General features: G+C 39.2%; 1 protein-coding gene across 3 annotated transcripts in view; it reads left to right on the top strand.

The window, feature by feature from the left end:
• Positions 1-25,462, top strand: part of SYK (spleen associated tyrosine kinase) — a 1,380,702-nt gene that overhangs the window by 376,260 nt on the left and 978,980 nt on the right. For all 3 annotated transcript variants that reach the window (XM_044060819.1, XM_044060818.1, XM_044060817.1), the window contains exon 2: positions 9,265-9,343. The gene's annotated coding sequence lies outside the window, so the exon portion shown is untranslated. The remainder of the gene's footprint in view (positions 1-9,264; positions 9,344-25,462) is intronic.

Raw genomic sequence — 25,462 nt, 5'->3', positions numbered from 1 at the left:
TCCATGGCAAATTAATATTTGCCTACAAAGTCTTTCATGAGTGTTGTTTATAAGCTATGCTGGACATATACATTTACAGCTGTAGTTTAAAATGGAGACATCAGGCTATGAAGTTTGATTTTGTTACTTTGAGGACACAAATACATTACTATTACTTAACTCAAAGATTTGGTGAGATTGTGTAATTAATTACCACTTCAAATTACAGACCGTCAGAACTTAGAATTCTTTAAAACATAACTGGATTCATGGATTGGGCACAAAGGATTAGACCCAGAAATCTTGGATTCAGTGTTACTAGATGATCATATGACCTTAAAGCTGGTACAGAAATTATAAAATGAAATAATTTTGTTCAAACTGTATTTTTTCACTTACATGACAGCATTTCAATACTTTTTCATGGCAATCTTTATCTTTATCTTTATCTTTATCTTTATTTCTTTATTTTTATCTCCACTATTTAATAATCATCAGCCCCTCTCAGTTGAAAGGTCCAGTCATTCCCCTATTGCTGGTGGCAGAGGTCAGCCAAATCAGGTCATCACGTAGTCAACCAATAGGAGTCTTTTGAGGCTTTTCTTTTTTCATTCTCCCCACCCACCACCTCCTTGTCATTGCCTAATGACAACCTAATGATGGTGTGTGGAATGAGTGTCAGGTTTCAGCACCTTTAGCTACTCTGATAGTCTAAAAGTCTTGTCCCTCTCCCCAGTATCATACAGACTCCTGGAGGTGATCTCTGCTTAGCTTTTTGTGCTATGAATGACTAAGCACTCTTTAACCTCTTTCACCTAAATAGGAGCAGTGGTAAAGCAAACCCCATTCTAGAGACCTGAACCTTTACTACCACAGCAACAACATCAAATGGAGTAACAGATACCAAAACCACTGTATACCCCATTTTTGGAATAAGATGCCTTTAACTAATAAACAGAGTACTTTCCTAACAACCGTTAGAATCAGTCTGGATGACTAGATGACTGCTCACAAATTTTCAGTAGGGACATGTGTCTACTTAATAGGGGATACTGTTAGCTTCCTACAGTATTGGGTAATGTGGCTAAGCTTCTCAAGGGTCTTCCTTGGCTGTAAGCTTGGTAAAAACTTATGAACCAATGAGCAGTGTTTCAGTGCATTTCACTGGTGAGGAAGCCCTTTAAGTATTCAGCAATTTTTTTATTTCAAATATGAAGAGACAAAGTTGCAGTACAGAAAATTGAATTACAACAATGCAGCAAGTTTTAAGAAGAATTTAACTTGCATGAGGCACTTACTATTCAAAAAACATCAAGTACTCTGGGATATTATTTATTCTTATTCAGTGCATTAAAGCATAGATTTTAAGGCAAAGATTTGAGAAAAACAGCTTGCTAATAGCAGACAGAACAGTCTGTAGCATACAAATGATAATTTGTAGAGCAATTTATTAAGAAAAGCTGGCTTAACATTGAGAAAGCCGTACACATCTTGTGTGAGCAAACTGTGCAATGTGCAATGTGTCTTTCAAAGGCATTGTGAAGCAGAAGGGAGAAGTAGAGATTTAAAATTTAGACTGTGTGTGAAACTAAAGTGAAAACAAAGTGTGGAAACTTTAAAATGCCTAAATTAAAAATGATATAATTGAAGTTATATGATCAGGCATGCAAACAAGTTTTTGGTAAAAAAAGAGCAGACAATAATTTTACCCAACATAAACTTTGCAGTTGTAAGTTGGAAATGAGCATTACTGGACATAAAGTCACATTTGCATTTTATATGGAAGTACAATTCATTTTGTCAGGGGGGTGTTATAAACTAGGAGAAAACACAAAGAAGCAAGATATTAATGTCACAGTATCTAAAAAAACATTAAAGCTGGGAATGCTAATCAACACGGTATAAATTCAGTTTGTAACTATACTGTACAAGCTATATGCAAGAACAATGTGTTTAGAGATAAGAGTTGCTATGTGAATATGAAGCAGCAAGGAGTTGGGCCATTGAAATTAAGATTAATGGCAAAGCAGTTATGTTTCAAGACGGTGCAGAATGTGACATATTGTGTGAGTCTCCGTGTAAAACAACATATGTAAACTGCATGATGAATAAATATGTGTATAGGCTGCATTCATGCACTCAGCTCATATTGAAGCCATTGGGTCAAACCTGGTTGAGACAAAACCTCACATGCAGTCTAGTTTGTCCTTGTGCTGGTAATCGCGAGTAATGCTCGTTTTTCATTTTGTGATCATTCTGCTCCATGTTGGATGTTATAACTCTCTCTCTCTCTCTCTGTCATATTATTTGGCCCTTTTTTGCACAATGTAGTCAAGGTCCGCAAGCTTCTGTTTCAGCTTTTTTACTTTGTAGATGTTGTTAAAGCAGCCAAAGTTATTCAGTGCAGATGATTTTGTGACTTTGGACATGATTAAAAATGAATGCGGTTCAGATGACAAATGAAGGCATTGTTTTAAGCTTCGATAATACAAAATGCAACCTGTCACTACAATGTAGCAGCAAAGTGTTGCTGATAATGTGCAACATAGTAAGTAATAATTTATGAAATACTCAAAATATTTTATCAGTCAGCTCAGGGATTAAAGCACTTCAGAAGCTGATACAATGCAAGGTCAGTTAAATGATGCATTAAAAGCATAAGCTTTGAATAAAAAGTGTATATTTAGAGGTTTGTTGCAAACCAACCTAAAGAAGTTCATAAATGCACTAAAATGTGTTTATAATCTATGCTTCATTGCAAGTGTAGAGGGGCAATTTGCTAAATCACTAGCAAGGCCTGAAATAATACTTAGAGAAGTTATACTGGATAGTTTAAGGATCTAAAAAGTTTACATTCACAATTTCACATTAATTTATTATCATAATCATTTCTAATGATTCATTTCACAAGCTGAGCCCACATTATGATTAGTGCTAAACCAGAGCTAAAGCTGAGGCATGTGGCATGACTAGGAATGTTCTTTAAACAGACTAAGCCTATTGCATAGATAAATTAGAGAGTGACTGCTATTTTACTAGATAATGTTAAGATGTGCATTTATCCACAAGACACCGATAAATATCCAAAGGATCAAGAGAACATTAACGCTTGCAGACAACTGAAAAGCTTGTTGCCACAATGCCAAATGCTAGATTCTTTTTAATGCTTGATGTAATCTAATGATTTTAGTAAATCAAGTTTGATGAAGAAACTTCCAACATCTGTGCATTCAAAATGCCCGAGTAGATACTTGTTTTAAAAAGGCTAGATTTTTTTTAATGCTTGACGTAAACCAAGGGTTGTAACAAATCGGGTTTAATGAGGAAACTTCCATAATTTTGATGTTCACTATGTCTTTGGATAAATATGGGTTTTTAAAATGGTTACGTTCCTTTTAGTGCGATGTACACCAAGAATGTTAACAAATCAAGTCTGATGAATCGACTTTTAAGATCTATGCATTCAATATGACCATGTAGGACCTGGAAACTGTCATTAACTTTACTGGCAGCACCTGAGTTTGTGGTGATATAAGGCAGGAACATGAGAAACATTTGTTTAACCTCTTGGGGAAACTGAGATTACAAGTCTTGAAATAGAGCAAAGGCAAGTTCAAATAGCTACAACATCCCTGGAGTACATTAGACACTTTGAAAGAAAGAGTGCATTATTGTCAGCTGCTGACAAAGTGTACGCAATAACTAACCTATAGAAACCAACTAAGTCTTATGCTATTTTTGTAAAAGATATGTCTATGAACATTTAAAAATACTCTTGTTTTCCATACTTTCCTAATAGTTTGTTCCAGTGATCAGATTTTGCTGATCCCTGGGCTTTGTCTTGGTTCCTGTTTTCTCCATTTTCCTTGTTTGGTCAAGGGGTAGTTTCTTTACTCACTAGTGGGAGTAGGGAGTACTGAGCTGCCTGTTTGTCCTCAGAGGAGTGGTTTAAAGCAGTAACTTGTAGTTTATTGGCCATTTTGGGTCATTTCCTGTCTTTTCCAGCCCCCTGCTATAAAGCACGCTTTAGCGCGCATTAGCGAGATTTAGCGTGATTTAGCGCGGAGCTGCCACTGTTGCACACTAGGGCAGCGCGCCGGTTAAGCAGGTTTAAACTATTCGGGCTACCTAAAGTCCACTCTTCAAATTTTCCCTTAAAACTACCTTCCTCGAACTATACTACTGATCTAATTAGCGTATCCTATAACTAAAAGATCATCTCTGCTTGACTCCAAGTAGACTATTCTCTATCTGTTAAACCTAGCACTTGCTCCTACAGTACTTATTACCTTGATACGTCACTCATATAGATAGCACCCCAAAAAAGGCAAACCCCCATTTCTCGGTCACCCACGTCCCCCGGAATCTCTTTAAAAGTTTTTTTGTCTAGTCCTTCTAGCATGTCGAGGGATCAGTTGCTAGTGTCCTCTCCTGCTCAGCTGGTGAACCTGGGAATATTGAGGCAATGTTACAATTGCCTCATGTACACAGACAACCCTCTCCTCCTCCCACAAAACACAAATACATGCGAGAGATGCATCTATACGGCCAAACTGGAGGCTGAGTTCTCTCAACATAGGACTGGCAAGACCAGTCAGGAGGAAAAGGTTACCACACACACTATAGACCCAGTCTCACATAGTACCATCTCAACCTCAAATCATACACATAAACACACAAAGACATACTCGGAGGCTCTGATCAAAAATCTACCAAAACAGCAGAGGCCACCAAAGCAGACACCCAAACAACCACCACCTCAGAACACAACACCTGCAACACATAGACCTCACAGTCAGAGTGTCAAACAGTCACAGCCCTTAAGGCCAAACACAATGCCAGACACACTAGTCATTGGTGACTCCATAGTCAGACACACTGATGTCCCGCTCACCAGACTGAGTAAGGAGAAGGTCACAGTAAGCTGCCTGTCGGGTGCTAGAATCCGCCACATAACGCATGCACTCAGGTCTCTCAACAGCAGGTACAAATATGACTCAGTCATTGTCCACGCTGGTGTAAACGACCTGAGACGTACCTCCTTGGACTACATGAAAAGAGACATTGAGGAGCTCTCTGATTATGTAGCCCAGGCAGGTATGACCCTGACCCTGAGCAGTATCCTAGCTTCACCAAGAATGATGCCACAATACAGAGATAAGATGATCAGCTTTAACAATTGGCTTAAACTCTGGTGTCATTCAAAGGGGATCCAATGTCTGTCTGCCTGGGATGACATGCTGGACAAGCCACGCTGCTTAAGGGACGGCTTGCACCTGTCACCCTGGGATTCGGATATTGGCAAAGGCTCTTGCCACCCCCATAGTGCCTTTTTTAGGCAAGGCTCAAATTCTAAACCTACCACCCTAGAACACAAAAAAGGAAAAAAACTAAGGATAATGCTGCTCAATGCCAGAAGTCTAAATCTCAAAATGCACGCACTCGAGGCCCTTCTCAGTATGGAGAACATCGATGTCTGTGCTGTGACAGAAACCTGGTTCAAGGCTCCTGAGAGCACCCCAGCACTATCAGGTTTTACCTCATATCATGCGTTCCGGCCCCAAAATCCGGAAAATACCAAGAAAGGAGGGGGGGGTATCCATATTCATCAAGGACACCCAAACCTCCAGACTGGTGGCAAAGCACGATGCATCGGAAACCATCCAGGTGCAATTAACCATAGGCAAGACTGCTCTGCAAATTGTAGCATGTTACAGGCCACCCTCACAAACTCAGGAAACTCACATGGCCTTCCTGAAAACACTAGAGGGGATAAATGTATCACCAAACACCATCATACTAGGTGATTTCAATTACCCTAATATAGACTGGGTACACTACTCAAGCCCAAACACCCTAGCCCAAAAGTTCCTGGAATTCATAAACTCAAATGCCATGGAACAACTAGTCACCATCCCCACAAGAGGAGACAACATACTTGATCTCATCATCACGAACATGGGAGCACAATGTTCAACACCGGAAGTATACCCCTCACTGGTGAGATCAGATCACAAACTAATCTCGCTGGAGGTCCTCATCCCACCCCCATCTGAAATAAAAAAGACCACAGTAAAGAACTTCTCGAAAGCCGACTTCACACTTCTAAAGACTAGTGTGGTCTCCTTTAAGGCCCCCGAGCCGGCGGAAAACAGTACTCAAGCTGCTGAATCACTTACAAATGCCTTCTACCAGCACCTGCAGGACTGCATGGATAAGGCAATCCCAAGCAAAACAAAGACTCTTTGCACCAAAGGCAAGCGTCCAGTCTGGTGGACCCCAGCCATAAACAAACTCTACAACAAAAGGAGGAAGCTACTACAAGATAGAGCAAAATCCTTAAAAGGTAAGACACCCTTGATCACTATAAGCAAAAAACTAAGAGCTCTCATAAAATCATCCAAAGCAAATTTTGAGAAAAAAATAGCTGAAGACTCAAAAGACAATCATAAGGCCTTCTTTAGCTATGTTAGAAACCTGGGAGGAAACTCCCAGATATGTTCAGAACTAGTTCAAAATGATGTGAAGATTACTGATCCTACAGACATTGCCAACATACTGGCTGACAGGTTCAGTGCAAACTTCTCCCCCCCCCCCCCAAAAGGAGAGATATCTATACCAAGCGATTACAGCCCCCCAAACATCTCCAACGCCCAAGTGAGAACAGCTCTCTCCAAAGCAAAAAACACAGCATCCATGGGACCTGATGGTGTCCCCGGCTGTGTGCTCCACGAACTCAATGAGGAACTAAACCCACAGCTAGGACAGCTGTTTAATCATAGTCTTACCTCTGGATACGTACCCAGGGAGTGGCGCACTGCAACTGTGGTCCCACTTCATAAAGGCGGTGCCTCCACCGACCCTGGAAATTACCGGCCCATTAGCTTGACAAGCCTTATCTGCAAAGCCATGGAGAGGATCATAATGGACCTCATAAATAAAGACATAGGGAATTTGCAGACTTTGGATCCATCCCAGTTTGGCTTTGTCAAAGGTAGAGCATGCCTTCTAAACTTGGTTGACTTTTTCGAAACAGTCACCAAAGCCATTGATGAGGGAAAGGCAGTCCATACAGCCTACCTCGATCTGGCGAAGGCCTTCGATACAATACCCCACTCGGGTATCATTAAAAAACTCATCAGCCTAAATGTTAACCCATACATCACAAGATGGGTTGCAAACTGGCTGAGTGACAGAACACACAGGGTCAGAGTTGCTGGTGCCATGTCAGACTCAAAGCCTGTCACAAGTGGTGTACCACAGGGCTCAGTCCTGGGCCCACTCTTGTTTGGCATCTACTTTTCCGAAGTACAAGCAAACACAGGAGGGTTATGGCTGACAAAGTTTGCAGATGACTGCAAACTGGGCGCCATAGTAGAAAACACATCGGACACAGATATCCTTCAGAAGGGTCTCACAGAAACGGATAACTGGTGCCAGAGCCATGGCCTAAAGTTAAATGCCAAAAAATGCATAGTCATACCCTTCGGGAAAAACAAGGTTACCCCTAGCTACCAAATAGGTGGCAATCCACTGAGCACAGAAGATGTCATCAGGGACCTAGGGACCCAAGTTGATAGTAGTCTGTCATTCGACACCCATGTAGCCAAAGTAGTTAGGAAGACCTTCTACATTGCCCACCTTATCATGAAGGGATTCTCATCTAGATCAAGGGAGGTCATGGTCTCCCTGTACTCATCACTCATCAGACCAATGATTGAGTACAATGCCCCATTCGGAATGTGTCTGACCCGACACTTGCAGCAGCTTGAGAGGCCACAAAAGTTCCTCACCAAAAGGATAAAGGGTCTCAAACATCTGTCCTATGCTGCCCGACTGAAAGAACTCCAGCTCTATTCAGTCGCTTACCGCCTGCTCAGAGGTGACCTTTGCCTAACATACAAGGCCATGTCAAACCCAGATTTGATGAATATGCTTCACCTCAAAAAATCTAGATCCATCAGAGCCACAAGGGCAGGAGACTTAAACCTTGACACGGCTATTAATAGGACGTGCTGGAGGGATAGATTCATCACCCAAAGACTCCCTATGCTGTGGAACAAAATCCCGGTATATGTGAGGCAGAGCACCTCGCTGGCCTTGTTCAAGAGAAATCTTGACCAATGGATGGGAGATCGCAGATATACCCCAGGGATTACCTCAGTGTCACTGCTCGACAGAGGCACAGCAAAATAATGGGTATAGTTCCCCATACTAAAGGGGTGGCATAAGCCACAAAACTATGGGCTAGGCTTGTAAATGCCCTTGGGCAGATAGCCTAGTATGAACCTATGAACCTATGAACCTATATGTACTACCAGAGATTAACAGTGCCCCTGAGAAAGTTAACACAACACAGCACAGAATTATGTCTGTCAACAGTACAAGGTTCCCCATCCATATGAATTAGAATCTATCCCTAACCCTATTTAAGTGCCTTGACCAAAGGATGGGAAATCAGAAATTCACCCAGGTGTGGTCAGCATGTCTCTGATAGACAGAGGCAGACAGTAATGCCAAAACTAATGAACCTCCCAAATAACCTCTAGAAACATCATAATTAACATTCCCCCTCATAATAAATATCCATGATACACAGGGACACAATTGGGTTGAACTGCACTACTGGGCTTATAAAAGCCCGGGTGGTCATTAGCCTGGTATATACCTATGAACCTATAAGAGTGAAATTTTAAGTTTTTAAACAGGCTAGTTACCACAGCAGCAGCATTAAAGTGTTATGATTTTACCTTATTGCATCTTAGTCCTAAGCCTTTCAAGTTATGAATGTCCCAGCACTCTTTAAACTCCTTCACCTTAATATAATCAGTGATAAAGCAAATGTCCATTTTGGAGAATTAAAAAAATATATTGCTCCATCAATGATACAAAATGACATCACAGATACAAATTTCAATGTATCCCCTATTTCAGGAATATCCTGCTCTTTCCTAACATTGTTACTCTCCCACTAACTTTTTGATGGTCTCCTTGACTGTGCGTGTAGTAAGAATCTATGAAACCATGAAACTGATGAACCTGTGAACCAAAGATCATGGAAAACCTCCCTATGGACACAGTTGTCACATGCATATTCCACACAGAAGGCATTCCAGCTATGAGAGAACCAAGATCAGTAAGGCAACAGTGTGTACATCAATTTCCATTTTAAGTGCTTAGCTATGTTCTTAGTGTTGCTATTTGTACTATTATGTAAGCAAAAGCTGCTATGGCATTTATGGCCAAAGCTGTATTTTAAGATTTTCCTTCTCTCCCTTTTTGCAGGTCACTTAAGTGCATGAAGAGGTCAAGACTCCATAGAGTTGTGCATTGGCCGCTTTTCTGATCGTCCTGTAACAACAAGGTATTCAAGAGATTTTCAAAGCTGTCCGTTTTCTGTTATATGTTTAACTGCTGTCTGCTACAGATATGTCCCAGGAATGTTTGATATCAGAAGGGAGTTGTGTAGCACAGCCTGTTTTGAGATTTTCAGTCTGGTACATCTGACATTGAACAGTTAGATGGGGATTCTGGATACTGTATGTGTGCCTCTGGTAGCAGCTCCAAACTTATTTTCCATTTTTCTGGTACTTCATTCAGTGATATAATAGATACATGCTACATGTTGAAATCACTGTCTGAGTTTATGACAGTGTGTGTATCATATCTGTTACCCTATAGTGTGTATATGCATTTATGTAGGATTGTAAGAAAGTGTTTATGTTAGAATACAGTACTGACGCAGGCTATTTTTTTTGGATGTGTATAGCTTTGGAGTGTTCAGCTGTATGAATACAAGCTTGTGATATACACATCTCAGTAAAGGTGGCTTCAAACAATTCTTCATAGAGTTGCCCCACATGCAGCCCAAGTTGTCCTTTTGTCATCGCTTATACAAGTGCTGTTGATCACCTGTCTCATTCATGCATGCTGTCTTAAAAGCATTGTCATATACCAGTTCATGTCTTGTGTTGCTGTATATTAGGTAAATCTCTCAGAGACATGACATTCTTTCTTTTTTGCATGAGTTAAAAATATTGCAGAGATACAGAAACACAAGTATCATTCTCAGCTAATTGTTTATACCCTTATTAAGACACAGACAAATTATTTAAGAGTAAACCAGCAATGGATGTGGGCATCACAGGATTAACCCGTACTTTGGTCACAAGAGCAAAGCTTGAGTAATCAGAGCTAGCTGTGCATTAGTCCTCTGCTGCTCACATCCAGTAGTGAGTCACTGCTGCTATACATTGACATTATTTAAGTAAAAAATTGTTTACCCTTTTAAAATAATGTCTTTGTATAATGGCACTCTTCTTGGTTTACTGATGAACTGCACATGCATATAGAACATAAGTTTGTATGCTTACACAGTGCATTAGTAGTCTGCTAGGGAGCCGCCATGGAAGAGAGCATTCCGTTATTGGTTTCTTTGCTTTTTCTTTTTTTCTGAGACTCAAATGGCATTATGGGAATCATGTTTAATTTTTAGTTGCAAGAAAGTTTAAAAGTGTATTAGGGACTGTGTAAAAATATGAGGAAAGTGAGAGGCATTCCGTTAAATGTCTGGAAAAGGTAAGGTTAAAAGCATTATGATCAGTCATATTATTGGTACTGTACCTGTTAACTGTCTAGAGTTTTGCAGAATGTCCTGAATTTTTTGTTACATTTTGCTCAGTCCTACTTAAACTGTCTGAAAATTATTTTTTTAATTATATCCTAATAGAAAGTCTGGCCGCTCAACAATACTTCAGTGACCAGACTACTTTCTATTGGTGCATGCTAGATTTACAATAGGCATGCTGATTGCAGTGTCCGATTAACATGCATATTTTGGAATACTAGCATTTTATTTATTCTATAATTGTCTATATCGCATTTTTCTTGGTGTTTTTGCAGACAGGAGCTTGTTGAGCTTAAAAGCCATGCATTTGTATTGCTGCATCAGTTAAAAGCACCAGCCCACCTTTCATTTCCTCATGGATGCGCCTATCCTTCCCTGACAGCTCTCTCAGGTCATCAAACTGCTAACCGAACTGTGGTCACCTGGATCATAATCAGGGCTTTAACACTTGTCTCTATCACTGTTGTCGTGAGTGTAGTATTTCATTAAATAATGTAGTAATATTTAATCCTTTGCTGACTGTACATGCAATGAGAAACAAATTCTGTACCAGTTTCAAAAAATCTAAATCTATAGAGATTATGCCACTATCCTAACCCCCCCCCACACACACACACACACACACACACACACACACACACACACACACACACACACACACACACACACACACACACACACACACACACACACACACACACACATGCACATAATGGATGAAATGATATCCACAGCATTAGCAAACAAAAAACAGTAGCTCCATGGAACTGAAAGTATTCTCAACATGATTGTACATAACTTTTGGAATAATATACTGAAATCTATACATATTCATGTTAATACAGTCACCATGATAGACATGTTCTACAAGTCTAAATTTTGGGCTATATTGTTCTTTATACATAATAAAGGTATTGTATTAGACACAAACAATTGTATACTTACCAGCATTACTTTTAGGGTGGTAGTCATAGTCTGGGATTTCTTTATATGCAAAGAGTACCAGTACACATATACAAACATAAGCTAAGCATTGAATATTTGCACTGAATAAGAAAAAGCAAAAGTATTTTGAAAAACCTGTCTATTTACAGCAAAAGTATAAAGTACCTAAAGATAAGTGTTACGTTAATTATATATGAAGTACTAAGTAAAAGCAATGGGCTTCCTATGACCTTGTATGCATTCAGATATTGTGGAGGGGAGCAGCTATGTGCAGCCACACTTGAAAGACTTAAGGCAAGTGGCAGACTATACAGCTCATATTATTAATAATTAAAAAATAAAGGTGTTTAAAATGTTTTATATAGAAGTATCCCGAGGTGGACACCCTGTTGTTTTCTTTAAAGAATGGAAGGGGGAGATAGGAAAGACTGAAAAAGAAGAAACACAGCAAAGAGGGAGGCATAGAAGAAACACATCAGGAGGGTTCTGCTGGATATGATGGGAGATGAGGGGAACTACATTTTTAGTGGGGGATAGACCCCCCCCCCCCGATTTTTTCAAATTTTTTTTCTATAAGAGGATAGTGTGGCTGGGAAGTAGGTAAGGGGGTGTAAGGCAAAAGATAAGAGAAAAAGGAGTGATGAAGAGTGGTGCCAGCAGGGGTCCCCCCATCCACAGAACCCCTCAAACATTTCAACTGCCAGATGTTGGTGCAGTGGGGGAGCCAAACATTGAGAGGTTAGGGGCCTGTGGTGGAGCTGTAGTCTGTAGCAACTGCAGCAGCAAATCTTCAACCCTCTGAAGAGAAGCCCCAGTTGGCTGAAGTGGTCTGCCAACAACTTGCTCTTTTCTCCAGCACATCCTCAACCCCGTCCCAAAGCCCCATTCAGTGAGGCTTGCCAGTCTTCCATGGTCCAATGTGCCTGCAGGACTGGTGCCACTGGCCCAACCCAGCAAGGATGTCCATGAATGAGTAGAGGGTGAATGCTCCCTAAATTGGGTGGTATGCACATGGGCTGCTCCTGTGGAATTTGGATCTATACAAAAATGAATGAAAGAGTCTATTGTTATTAAGTTTTAGTGGGGTTTACATTTTGCAATCTACTGTACTAATGATCATATTGAGCCTGGTATATACTTCTTTGTAATATTTTACTGAAATCACCACTTATAAATACTTACATCTTATAAAATCAGTTAACAACAGAATACTGCACTTATATATTGACATACCTTTTATACTTGATTGCAGTACTGTTTTGAATCCAATGTACTACTTTGGTTACCATCCTTTATAAATTATTTCTTTGTATACATTAATGAAATCATTTAAAAATATAATCTGCACTTATATATTGACATATCTTTGCATTTGGTTGTAGTAATGTACTGAATGTACTCTAGTGCTTCAGTTAGCATCCTTTATAAACTATTTTTGTATTTTTTAATGAACTCAGTCAAATGCAGAAAACTAATTACTACTCAAGCAATGTAGGAATGATTTATGAGATTATAAAAAAGAAATGGCCAGTTCTGATGACAGATGAAACAGTCAGAAGGACACTAGGAGCCACAATGAGTTTTTCATTTCGCAATAATAAATCTTTAAGAAAAGAACTGTGCTATAAATATACCAAATGCAACAGTTTTCCTTTGTCGGATCACACAGGCACTTTTCCATGTCGGTCTTATCAAGCATGCAAACATATTTTGACTACAAGCTCTATTGGACATCCCTCTTTGTGCTAACAAATCCAGTTTGACTTTTATGCTGACTGCAAGAGTTTGAATGTGATTTATTTTGCAAAATGTCAAGTGTGCAGCTGTTTTTATGCAGGAAAAACAAACCAGATGCTGAAAGACAGAAAACTTGAACATGTTGGGGACATTTGCTACAAAAAAACTTACAAATACTTTAGCTAAACATGTGTCTGATGCTGGCTCTGCACAATGTTTCAAATTTACTGTTTTAGAGTGCATTGAATGTACCATTAGAGGAGGGGATATCAGAAACATTACTGAGCGTGCCGAACTTAGGTGGAATATTTTATTAAAAGAAGATTCACCCCCTAGTTTGAATAATAATGTTTCTATCAAGCCAGTTTTACAACCATGTAGCTTAAGGCATTGGTTTTATAATTTTTTATTATTGTCTTATGAATGGTTTTGCCCTACCACTTCCTGAGTAGCCTTGTGATCTGATTGTTTTTTCTGATTGGGTAACTTGCACGTTTAACAGTGCTACAGTTTGTATGGAGTATTATAGTCTGAAAAAGCAGCCTCCAGTGGTAAAAGCGCATACCTTTTACTTTTTGTTTTTTATTGTTTTTCTATTAAAGTTTTATACATATCAGCTGTGGTGGTCGAGCTTGTTTTTAGCTGTGGCCATATGCAGTTTTGTATTACTACAGTTCATAGAGATAAACATAATAGAGCCAAATTTGCATACACAATGTCTAAATGGACCTAAATTTACATTAAATATTTTAATACTGCTATATTAACTTGTGATTAGTTGATTTAAGTGTCAAATAAGTGAGAACAAATTATAAAAGTGTTGCAAATTAATATGAAACACTTCAGAATGATGCAAAATTAGAGGTTTTACTTTAAGAAATGTTTTGTTTTATTCATATGATGGGCATAGCACAATGGCTTTAGTGAAGAATGTAAAGCTATCATTTGTAAATAGAAAATCATAGCAGTAGGGGAAATGATTAGTGATCATTGAGAAATTATTTGATGTCATGTGGTGATTGTGCATACATGGCGGAAATGCAGTGTTCTCATTGTGAAGTGCTGAACTAGTAAGGATATGTTGTTGGGTGAACATTGTGTCTTGGACATTTTTGAGTGCCACTGAGCAATGAAAAATGACAGTATTATGAATACAAGAGAGTGGTAGGGGTTAGAGAAAGGATGAATCTGTTAAACTCATTGCTATAGTGCATGTGAATGTATTTATGATAGTGCAGACATTACTGTAGCACGACTTTAGTTGGCTGGGCTGAGATTTTGCACATGTATATAATTATGGGGTTTGTATTACCTACCATTTGTATGATGGTGACAGACATGCTGTCTTTGTTGTGTTGTTTAAACTGTTGATTACATCAAACTTTTTTTTCTGTATGACTGAGGCAAATTTTTTTTATGGGCAGCAATAAGTTCCAAGCAAGGGATCAAGTCAGAGAAAGAAAAACTTTAGTCATGAGGAAAACCACATCCTCCTGACAGTCCTTAGGACATATGGTAAATGTCTGTTTGGGAAAGGGGTCTATACAAGCTGAGAGAGTAAAATCCTGGAGTCAAGTTGTAATGGGCATTAATGCAGTCAGTAAATGAAGCTGTATATTAACACAGTGCAAGAAGAGGGCAAATGATATGATAGGATGTGCTAGAGCCAAAGCTAGATAGACTGCAATTGCCCATACCAGTATGGGAAGAACCTCCACCAATTATCCCTTTAATGCCAGATGAAGAATACCTCTTCTGTATCTATGGGGATGACTGTGACAGAAATGATGATGGCCCTGGAATAATCAGAGGTGGTGGGGACACTGGCTGTTACCAACATCTGCAGCAGGTTGTTTTAAAAGCAGTAACATATATTTATATAGAGAAATGAATGCTGGCATTGAATGATTACATTAAACACATGACAGTTGCTATTAACAGGTGAACCTTCCACATCTACACAGAATGATAATGAAGGTAGTGTGCATGGCAGCTACCCCACAATTCTCTTTACTAAGCACACAGTAGTGTATGTTATTAATTTATTTAATGTTTTCAAATCATTTTTGAAAGAGTCAGCATCAGAAACAAATAGTTCCATTATACCAATACTTTTGGAGGATATCAGCAGCAGAATGGCTGTTGAAGATGATGATGATGATAATGATAATAACATGGTTATATTTATGAGACAGCCTGAGGAATGTGGCATACAGTCCCCACATTTAATGGCAGGATATCACACCCCACAGCATGTTAGTAACTTTGCAGGAAGTGACAGTGTATCACAAAGTCAAACCCATTACACCACAGATTGTACAGGAGGAAACCCATGCACTTCTACTCCAGTATCTCCAATCCCAGGTGAACACTTTCAGAATGATGCAGACATTCAGAGGTAACAGAGTCTATAGTGACACGTTTACAAAGAGGAATCAGGTGCAGGAATTTGTTACAGCTACCCTAGGAAACGCATAAATTATTGGCTGCCCAGCAGCAAATGTGCTGTGACATTGTTAGGGCTCAGACACCATCACTGAGACCTAGATAGAAATGGCTAGAGCCCCCCCCAAGACATAAGCTAGGATTTGCAGCACTACATGAAAATGTCAGAAATGAGTGATAATGCCATGATCACACTTATGCATAGTATGATGCCCACCAAGCATCTATGGCCACCTCCATCTGTACAGTATTTAAGTCTTACCACACTCAAGCAGGATTCAGTCTTTAAAGTGGAAGAGGCTGTGTACTTTCAGGATATGTGAGGGCAGATCACTTGACACTATAAGTGCTTCTCAAAAAAGTATGGCAATTAGTTGGGGGAAACAGGCACAACAGATTTCATGCAGGCCACATCAGTGTTCATCTACACGTAGCAGAACCTCCCATGGGAGGTTGCAGTCCTGCTTCTGCAGCACTATCAGATCAGAGTCTGCAGGATCAAGGGCATCAAGTAGGTCATGACATCAGATGAACTCACCATTCAGCTCTCATGAAAGCTCTTGAAAATCACTTACACCATAACCCAGCCCATCTTTAGGAAATATGTGTGTGACATATTTGACCTTGACCTACTAAGATTCAAGTAAAACATTTCTGATACTTGCAATGTGGCCATCAAAAACACAGATCAATCTTTAACTCAAAGGAGAATAAGTTATTTAAAAAAAGGGGATTGGTGGGTTTAGAGCACATTATAACTGTATGCCTTACCTGTAAAACCTCACTTAACTGTGGAAAGAAAGTTGTGCATCATAAAATAAGATTGCAGTGATTAACAGTATTAAAGCTATATGCATTGACATTGTTACAGCTGGTAGTTATGTACAACTTAAAAGTGGTAATTCATAACTTTTCAGGGGAAATGCTAATAAGAAAATTACAAATTAAAATTACTATCCTATCAAGTAAATAAACTCTGCTGCCACTTCAGCCTCACCACTGCTTATGATATTTTTGTGTCTCTAAGGTCACAAATTATTGTGTATGATATAATAAAACAATCTGATATGCAGTACCTAAACAGACAACATACTTCAAACTGAGAAAATTGCATAATATATAAACAACATGACACATTTACATTCAAATGCAAGGTATGAATTCCTGTGAAATACTGAACTAATACTTTTTACTAACTGAACCATTTGAGGACATTCTGTACATGTGTACTTAGGCAAAACACCTCACAGGAATTTATTTGTACAAACATTTAAAACTGTTCTTTAAATAATACTTTAAGACATCATTGAACAAGAATCAGTAAGCATTCAAGTATGACTTTTGCAAACAATAATATGAGTTATTGTTCTGAAATAAAAAAAATGTTTATTTAAAAATGAGAAGGAATGTCAGATAAACAGTGACAGCAGACCATGCACCACACAGCATAGCTCACATGTATCACGGCATGCATCAATTATTGTTTTTTACCAGAAAGTAAACACTAACCTTAATGTCATGGTTCCTAGTTGTGGGCTAGACACCATCTCTTTATCTGCACAACCATATGCGATGCACAAGCTTGCAATATGTGTTCCCTTGCTACTGTTGCTGGCTGGTCACCTGCAAGAATAGAATAATCAAAGTTTCTGATACAAAAGAGAAAGGCCCAATCTTTATAGTGTCTTTTATGCCTGCATCAGCAGTTTAGAGAATTTGCCAGAATAATAAGTCTTTCCCTTGAAGCTGGTCTGCTGACAGTTTGTTTTCCATATTTTAAACATTCTGTTCCTGAAGAATAACTCCTTTTGTCCTTGGCCTATCTTGCATATCATATTAACGAGACAGCTGCATACAAGAGCTCATCTTGACCTGCTTGTAGATAATAATTTTACAAAGCTGCATAGTTTATAAGAGATAAAATATTTTACTTCTGATTCTTATTAACAATGAATGCCAAGCTATATACTTTTGTCGAGTTAGGAAACTGAGTTCCAGCTGAGTGCACTCTACACACTGAACTGCAGAACCTTTATTTCACATTTTCAGAAAAATCCACAGAAATCCATTTTAACCTGTTATTTACTCTCACAATTTGTTTTCTATACACTGTGTTTTACTTGTATTCTGCTTTTAATTGCATATTAAAACTTGGAAAGAGACCACAGGTATGTCTCTTGTGAGTTAGATAGAATTTTTGCCACCCTGGCACCCTGGTGCTGTTGTATTCTTAAACTTGCTTCTTTTCTTGGGATTGGTGCTAATGTTTTGCTTCTTCTGAGAGAAGAAGCAAAGGAGCATTGTATTCCAGCAGAGTGAAACTGTGGTGAGACCTGCACAAGTAGTAGCCAATCAGTAGCCATTCATGTGACTCCCCTCTTCATTCTTGACATGCTAATTCTATGTTTTCAGTAAGTGCTGCTTGATTTGTTTCTTACTTCAGAATATCTGCCTAAATACTTCATCCTTAAATTTTCAGGGTATACATATTAGTTTCCCCTCAAGTGTTTGGCAGTGCTCTGTACAGACTCAGACACATTGAGTGACATATTTCCTGTAAAAGCACAGTTGAAATTTCTCCAGTACCTAGTTGTACACAGGACAACTAGTTTGCTGTGACAAGCACTTTCCCCATAGCTGCAAACTGGGTACTCCTGATATTGATTGATATTCTCACTCCAACTGTCTAATCAATAAAAAAGGGTCTGTTGCCATGAATATGAACTTTCCCACTGTTCCCCATTACCAGCTTGGTGGATATGGGCAGCCTGAAGCAATGTAGAAATTGCCTCATGTTTACTGACAACCAGTTAATTCTCAAACAAACGGATATGGTATGTGAGAGATGTATTTACAAAATGTCACTGTTGCAAAGCTCTCACATAAAAGTACTCAATGTCAATAAGGTTGTCAGTAGTACACATGCTGCACCCATCATACACAATTCAAAGCAGATGTATCAACCCACATATGCTGAGGCACTTAAATGTAACCTTTCTAATCCACAAAGACCTCTTATATGAAGTACATACAACAAATACACTCAGCAGCCCCAAATGTGCTCTTTCAAAACAACACTCACATCAACACATACAGCTATATCTCATGGAACCTCTAAGCCCATAAGGCAAGCCACTGCACAATCCACCATTCTAGTCATTGGAGACTCCATCATAAGACATAATGATGTCCATATCACCAGGCTGAGTAAGGAGAAAGTCATGGCCAGTTGCTTATCAGGGGCTAGGATCCACCACATTACACACGCACTCAGGTCATTGGACCACAAGTACCAATATGACTCAGTCATAGTCATAGTCATAGTCATATGAGAATAAATGACCTGTGACTTACCTTCCTAGACTATATGAAGGCAGGCATCATGGAGCTCTCGGAATATGTGTTTCAGGCTGGTATGAGAGTAGCATTGAGCAGCATTTTACCTTCTCCAAGCATGATGCCACAGTACGAACAAAAGATAATTGACTTTAATAATTAGTTTAGTTTCTGGTGTCATTCTAAGGGAGTGCAATATTTGTCAACATGGAAGGAGATGGTCAACAGACCACTCTGCTTTGCCAGGGATGGTCTGCACATCTCCCCTCTAGGCCTTTGAATATTAGCTAAAACATTGTCTTCCCCATAGTGCCTTTTTTAGGCAATGCCAAACTGCAAGTACTTTTGACATAACAAATCAAAACCAAGAAAATCTAAAGGTATTACTGCTCAATGTTAGGAGTCTAAACAAAAAACTCTACTCCCTAAAAGCTCTCTTCACCGTAGAGAATGCTGATGTCTGTGTGGTCACTGAGACATGGTTTAAAGCCGCAGAGAGCAGACTAACAGTGGACGTTTATAATGCCTTCCACACATTTAGACCACCTACTTCACAGGCAGGGACTAAAGGTGGAGGTGTCTTTATTTACATCAAAAATAAATATACTTCAAGGCTGGTTAAACAGGGCAATGCACTTGATCTGCTCCATGTTCAAATCACCACAGGCAAATTCCAATATCACTTCCTTGCAAGATGTAGGTTGCCCTGTATGACCCAGGAAGCCCATGCCATGTATTTAAACTTATTAGAAACACAAACCATACAACTCAATACCATATTCATGGTTGACTTTAATTACCACATTATTAACTGGGAATCCTATATGAAACCTACAGGGAGATTCCTGGATTTTGAAAACACAAACTCCCTGAACCAGATAATCAATACACCAACCATACTGGATCTGTCCTTGCTAATATGGGAGGGTGCTGCACACCCCCTACTGTAATTTCTTTCCTGGTAATGTCAGAGCACAAAATGGTCTCCTTTGAAGTAAAAATAAAAAACCTGGACCCCAGCTAAACCTGGAGTATTCAGGAACTACGTTAAGGTTAACCTCCTGCTATTAAGTGATAACCTGGCAAAATTCCAAGCCCTCTTACACCCTGAGAACACTACTGCCTATGCAGAACTGTTCATAGAAACCCTGTACAAGCATGTTACTATCTGCATAGAGGCAGTTGCACCCACCATGAAGAAGTACACAACTAACTCAAAAAACAAGCCACCCTGGTGGAATTACAAAATCAATAGGCTGTATAACAGAAGGAAGAAAATCATGGCAAAAATTAGGAGATGCAGCACCCAGAAGGATAAAAACACTCTCATCAAACTAAACAAACAACTCAGAGGACAAATGAAGTCTACCAAAGCCAAATTTGAGCTAAATTTGGCCTCCCAAGCCAAGGACAACCGCAAAACATTCTTTAGCTATGTCCACAACCTCAAAGACAATACACAATTGTGTGTAGAGCGCATTGTAAATGGGGCCACCTATACTGAGCCAGAAGATATAGCAAACCTCCTGGCTGATAAATTCAGCTCCAATTTTACCCCTGCCTTCCCCTCAACCTTCTCTCAGGAAATACCATCAAATATAACTTCCCTACTATCACTAGGGAACAGGTCCTAAATGCTCTATCTAAGACCAAGAACACTGCATCAATGGACACAGACAATATCCTAGGATGCCTTCTAAATAGCATGAAACATGACCTATCAGGGTCTCTGGAATTACTATTTAACTGCAGCTTCCAAACAGGCTTCATGCCTCATAAATGGAGAATGGCAACGGTCATCCCTCTGCACAAAGGTGGGCCATCTACAAACCCTGGAAACTACAGACACATAAGACTCACTAGTCTTATGTGTAAAACCATGGAAAAAGTTATCATGGAGATGATCAACAGAAATATAGTAAACCTCTAGACACTGGACCCAACCCAGATTGGATTTGTCAAGTGCAGATCATACCTACTCAACCTGGTGGACTTCTTTGAGAAGGTAACCAAAGTAATGGATGAGGGGAAAATGGTTCACACTGCCTACCTTGACCTGGCCAAAGCATTTGACATAATACCCCACTTAGGCATTGTTGACAAACTCAAGAGGTTAGGTACAAACCCATATGTCACCTGGTGGATAGCCAACTGGCTGACAGACAGGATGCATGAAGTTAGAACTGGGGAGCCCACCTCTACAAAGAGGCCAGTCACAAGTGGAGTTCCTAAGGAATCAGTCCTTGGACTGCTTCTTTTTGGCATTTAATTCTCAGAAGTCAAGGCCAATGTCAGTGGTCTCTGGCTGACTAAATTTGCAGATGATTGCAAATTAGGAGCTGTTATTGAATCCCACACTGACACAAATGTTGTCCAGGAGGGGCTGACACAGACAAACAACTGGTGTCAGAGCCATGGACTAAAACTAAATGTCAAGAAATGCATAATAGTATCCTTTGGGAAGTCATCCACCCCTGGTAACTATCATATTGATAACACGTCCCTTAGATTTGACCCAGTAGTCAGGAACTTAGGGGCACACATAGATAGTAAACTAGCCTTTGACCATCACGTGTCTATAGTGGTAAGGAAATCATTCTATGTTGCACAGCTTATAAACAGGGGTATGGAATCTAGGTCCAAGGAAATCAGTGTTCCATTGTATTCAGCATTCATCAAATCTACCATTAAGTACAATGCCTCCTTTAGTATGTACCTAACCAGGCATATCTAACAATTGGAATGTCCACAGAGGTTCCTCACTAAAAGAATATGTGGCACAAGTAAAATGTCCTATGCAGGCCACCTCAAGGCCCTATCCCTTTATTTTGTCTTCTACAGGCTTTTGAGGGGGATCCATGCCTGGCATACAGGGCATTGCCAGACCCCACTCTGATGGATCTCCTGCATTTCCACAAAACAAACAGGACCAGAATTAACCATTCTAAAGACTTAAACCTTGCCTGTGATATAAATAGGACCTGCTGAAGAGACAAGTATATATCCCACAGACTACCATGTCTGTGGAACAGGCTCCCTATCCATGTGAAGCAGAATTCCTCCCTAACCCAATTCAAAAGCAACTTGGACAATTGTATGAGGAACCAGAAATTCATCCCTGGTTAGGCACCTATGTCTATAATGGACACAAGCAACCTGTTGGGCCCTGCTTACACTTCTCAAGGGTATCCAAACTTCAGAGATTTGGGATGCATGGCTCGACTTAAAAAGGCCCTTGTGGTCATTAGCCTAGTAAACATTTATGAACCTCTTCCTTATTTACATTTCATTATGAATTAATTTACTTAGACTTATTTACTGCCTTTCATGTTAGTGTAAATGGCATCTGTGAATTGCAGCTTACTTGTGCTCAATCGTGTACATTACCAATAGCCTTAACACATTCATGTAATGACTATGAATACAACCATTATTCTCTGCAAACTTACAGAGTAGGAAGTAACTGGAATTCATTTAAAAGACTCTGCTAACCTTACCCTAATAGAGCTGGAACAGTGTTGTTTTGTTAAGGGAAAATTGATCCGTCTTAATCTGGTAGCATCTTTTAAGGAGGTACTACTGACCTTTGATGGCTAACCACACATGGGTCATACGTAGATATTGTAAAGGCATTTGCCTCTGACGTTCCATGGACATTTTAGATAGTCTCCTAGTTCTCAACATTAATAGGTACGTAGTTTAGTTAGGTAAAAAAAATGTGTATGCTGACAGTACAAAATAATAGGCTAGCAGGCTACCTATCTAAACCTAATGAAGTGACCAGTGAAGTCCCTCAAGGTTTGTATATAATTACAATAGAGAGTCGATTATCCAAATTAATTGGGGCCTAGGGTAGTTTGGATAATCAAATTGTTCGAATAATCAAACATATAATTAAGCTGGATAAAAATGCATGCAGGAATATGCTTTTCAGCCATTCAGAGATTCCAATGGACTACAAAGAATATTTTTCACACACAAGCTGGCTACAAGCTCAAAAAACATGCTCAAGCAAATACGTATAATGTTTACATATTCAGACTTTATGATGTTTCCTTCGCAAATCTTTGAAAAGCTGGTTGTGAGAATTGATATTTCTGATAAATGACATTCAGGTAATTGACTCTGTACTGTATAGCTCAATAACATGCACTAGCAAAATCAATGTAAGGGATATAAGTACCTCTGCAAAGGAAGAAAAAACATTTCAGGATGATTTGAAGGAAAATTGTACCTGATGTAATTATAACAGCTGCTTTCCTCTGTCCTTGTCACTGTCTTTCTCTCTTTAACTCTATCTCTCTCTCTGTCTGTCTGTCCTCTGTCTCTGTCTCTTTCTCTCTGTCTTTCTTTCTGTCACTACCAGTTAATGTGGTATTGCCATGTTTAGGAAAATATAACTTCGATTTCAAAATTATTTGCAAAGCACTAAAGAAAAAGCTTTTGAGTCATTATAGGAATTAAGCAAAGAATGTCATGTGAAAATATATGCTACCAACCACACACTGTCCTCAAACACATAACCACTGGATCACTGGAAGACATTGGCTTGTTTAACTCAGCTGTTTTTGAAAACATGAACCAAGAAAGTACAAATGGAACAAAGAGAAGCCCCATCACCTAATGCATAAACTTAACATCAATAGAGAAGTGCTAGAATGACTAATCACCCAGTGATGATGTGAAGTATTGCTAGCCATGTCAGGAGAAGTAGGACAATGGATGTATAATATATGCCAGCACAGTTAACTGGAATTTTGTGAACAATTATTCATCATTTGTATATCAAACTGATTTGTGCAGATGCTTGTGTTGAAAAATATATTTACAAAGTTGCCTGTATTAAAAATATATTAACAGTGTGCCCTGCTAGACAGAAAAGAAATATGCAAGAATTATTGCAACTGTTTAAATGTATATGTTTTAACAGAGAATACTGGAAGAGAAGAGGTTACTCTCAAACTTCAAAAATAGTAAGAAATTAAATTACTGGGCCTAGGCTGTAAATATTTAATCTCACAGTTTTGAATAAAGACAGAGACACAACGTATGTAAGAAGTATGGTTTATTAGCTACTGTAGGAAGTGTAGAGTTTTTTATGGTTTTGTGCATTCCAGGAGCTGCAACAGATCTTAGCTAGGGTCTCTGTGTGTGTTATTGCCACATAGGTGCTAAATCCTGGCAGCTTCTAGCAAGAGGGGGGGGGGCACGGGGACCTGAAGTCAGATGGCCAGATGTGTGTGATGTCATTCTGGAATACATCACTAAAATAATGTTTAATACTAGGTGAGAATGAAGTCTCATTGCAGTCTGTTTTTGAAAACTGACATAGAAGGGTAACTCGTCTACTTCATCTTGTCTTGCTGTAGTAAGTAACTGAACTAGGGAATAGTATTCTTTAGATTAGTCAGGAAATATAGTGAGTTTAGTTAAGTGCTATTTTTATGTATGTGTGTAAATCTATTTGTCTGTGTTATTTTAATATTTCCTTTGGTTGAAACGCTAGTGTTTATTGTAAATAGATATTTAGTATTTTCATGTGCTTTTATTATTTATTATTAAATATATTTAAACTTCATTGCGGCTGGTCCTTTTAGAAAATATTTAAGCTTTGAGAGTATTTGCATATATTTATTTGGTGATTACTCTGGCCACTCCTGAAAGCCTTGCTGTTGGTCAAACTTCAATTTGCATTAATGTTAATTGTACACAGTGTAATTGGGTACCCTTGTAAGAACCTTAAAGTATCTAGCAGTGGTTCTTGTGGCAGTGAAACTACCTTATAGTCTAAGCAGAAGGGGGCATAACTAGTAAATCTGTGCCATCCTTTCCAAGGGTGTGTGTGTGTGTGTGTGTGTGTGTGTGTGTGTGTGTGTGTGTGTGTGTGTGTGTGTGTGTGTGTGCAAATCACATCTTAAAGAGTGGGTGTGTTAGCTGCTTGGAGCAGGGACACAAAGCACTAGTTTCACAGAAAGGGTGTGGGAGGACTTAGCTTGGAACCACAGCTACGGACTCACCTCTACAGTCAGTGGGGAGTCTTATTGGGGTCCAGGATGGAGAAATATATAAATAAATCCAGACCCTGGGCTGACTATGTTCCCTGTGTGCTCTTAAGGGAAATTGCTCTTGCTGCAGAGAGCTGCATCTGGAAATACTGTGGGTATTTATTTTTCTCTCAGTAAACATTCCCCACAGGTGCCAATGGTGAGGATTCAGGCTCCTTGATTACTGGCCCAGAGGAGGGACGTCACATACCCAATAATGTTGAAAACATTGGAATAAATTGCCCTCAGAGTAAAATTAAGCATCTCATAATAGTATTCTATAAGAATGTGGGTAAGTCCATGTAGAGCAGGAAATTTTAATGCAAGGTAAGGGTAATTAAACACCTTA

This window comes from Protopterus annectens, chromosome 2.part0 (assembly GCF_019279795.1).
Source record: "Protopterus annectens isolate FY-2018-M chromosome 2.part0, PAN1.0, whole genome shotgun sequence".
Taxonomy (NCBI): Eukaryota; Metazoa; Chordata; order Ceratodontiformes; family Protopteridae; genus Protopterus; species Protopterus annectens.
The sequence above is the reverse complement of the archived record's forward strand: the minus strand, read 5'-3'. Positions and strand labels throughout refer to the sequence as shown.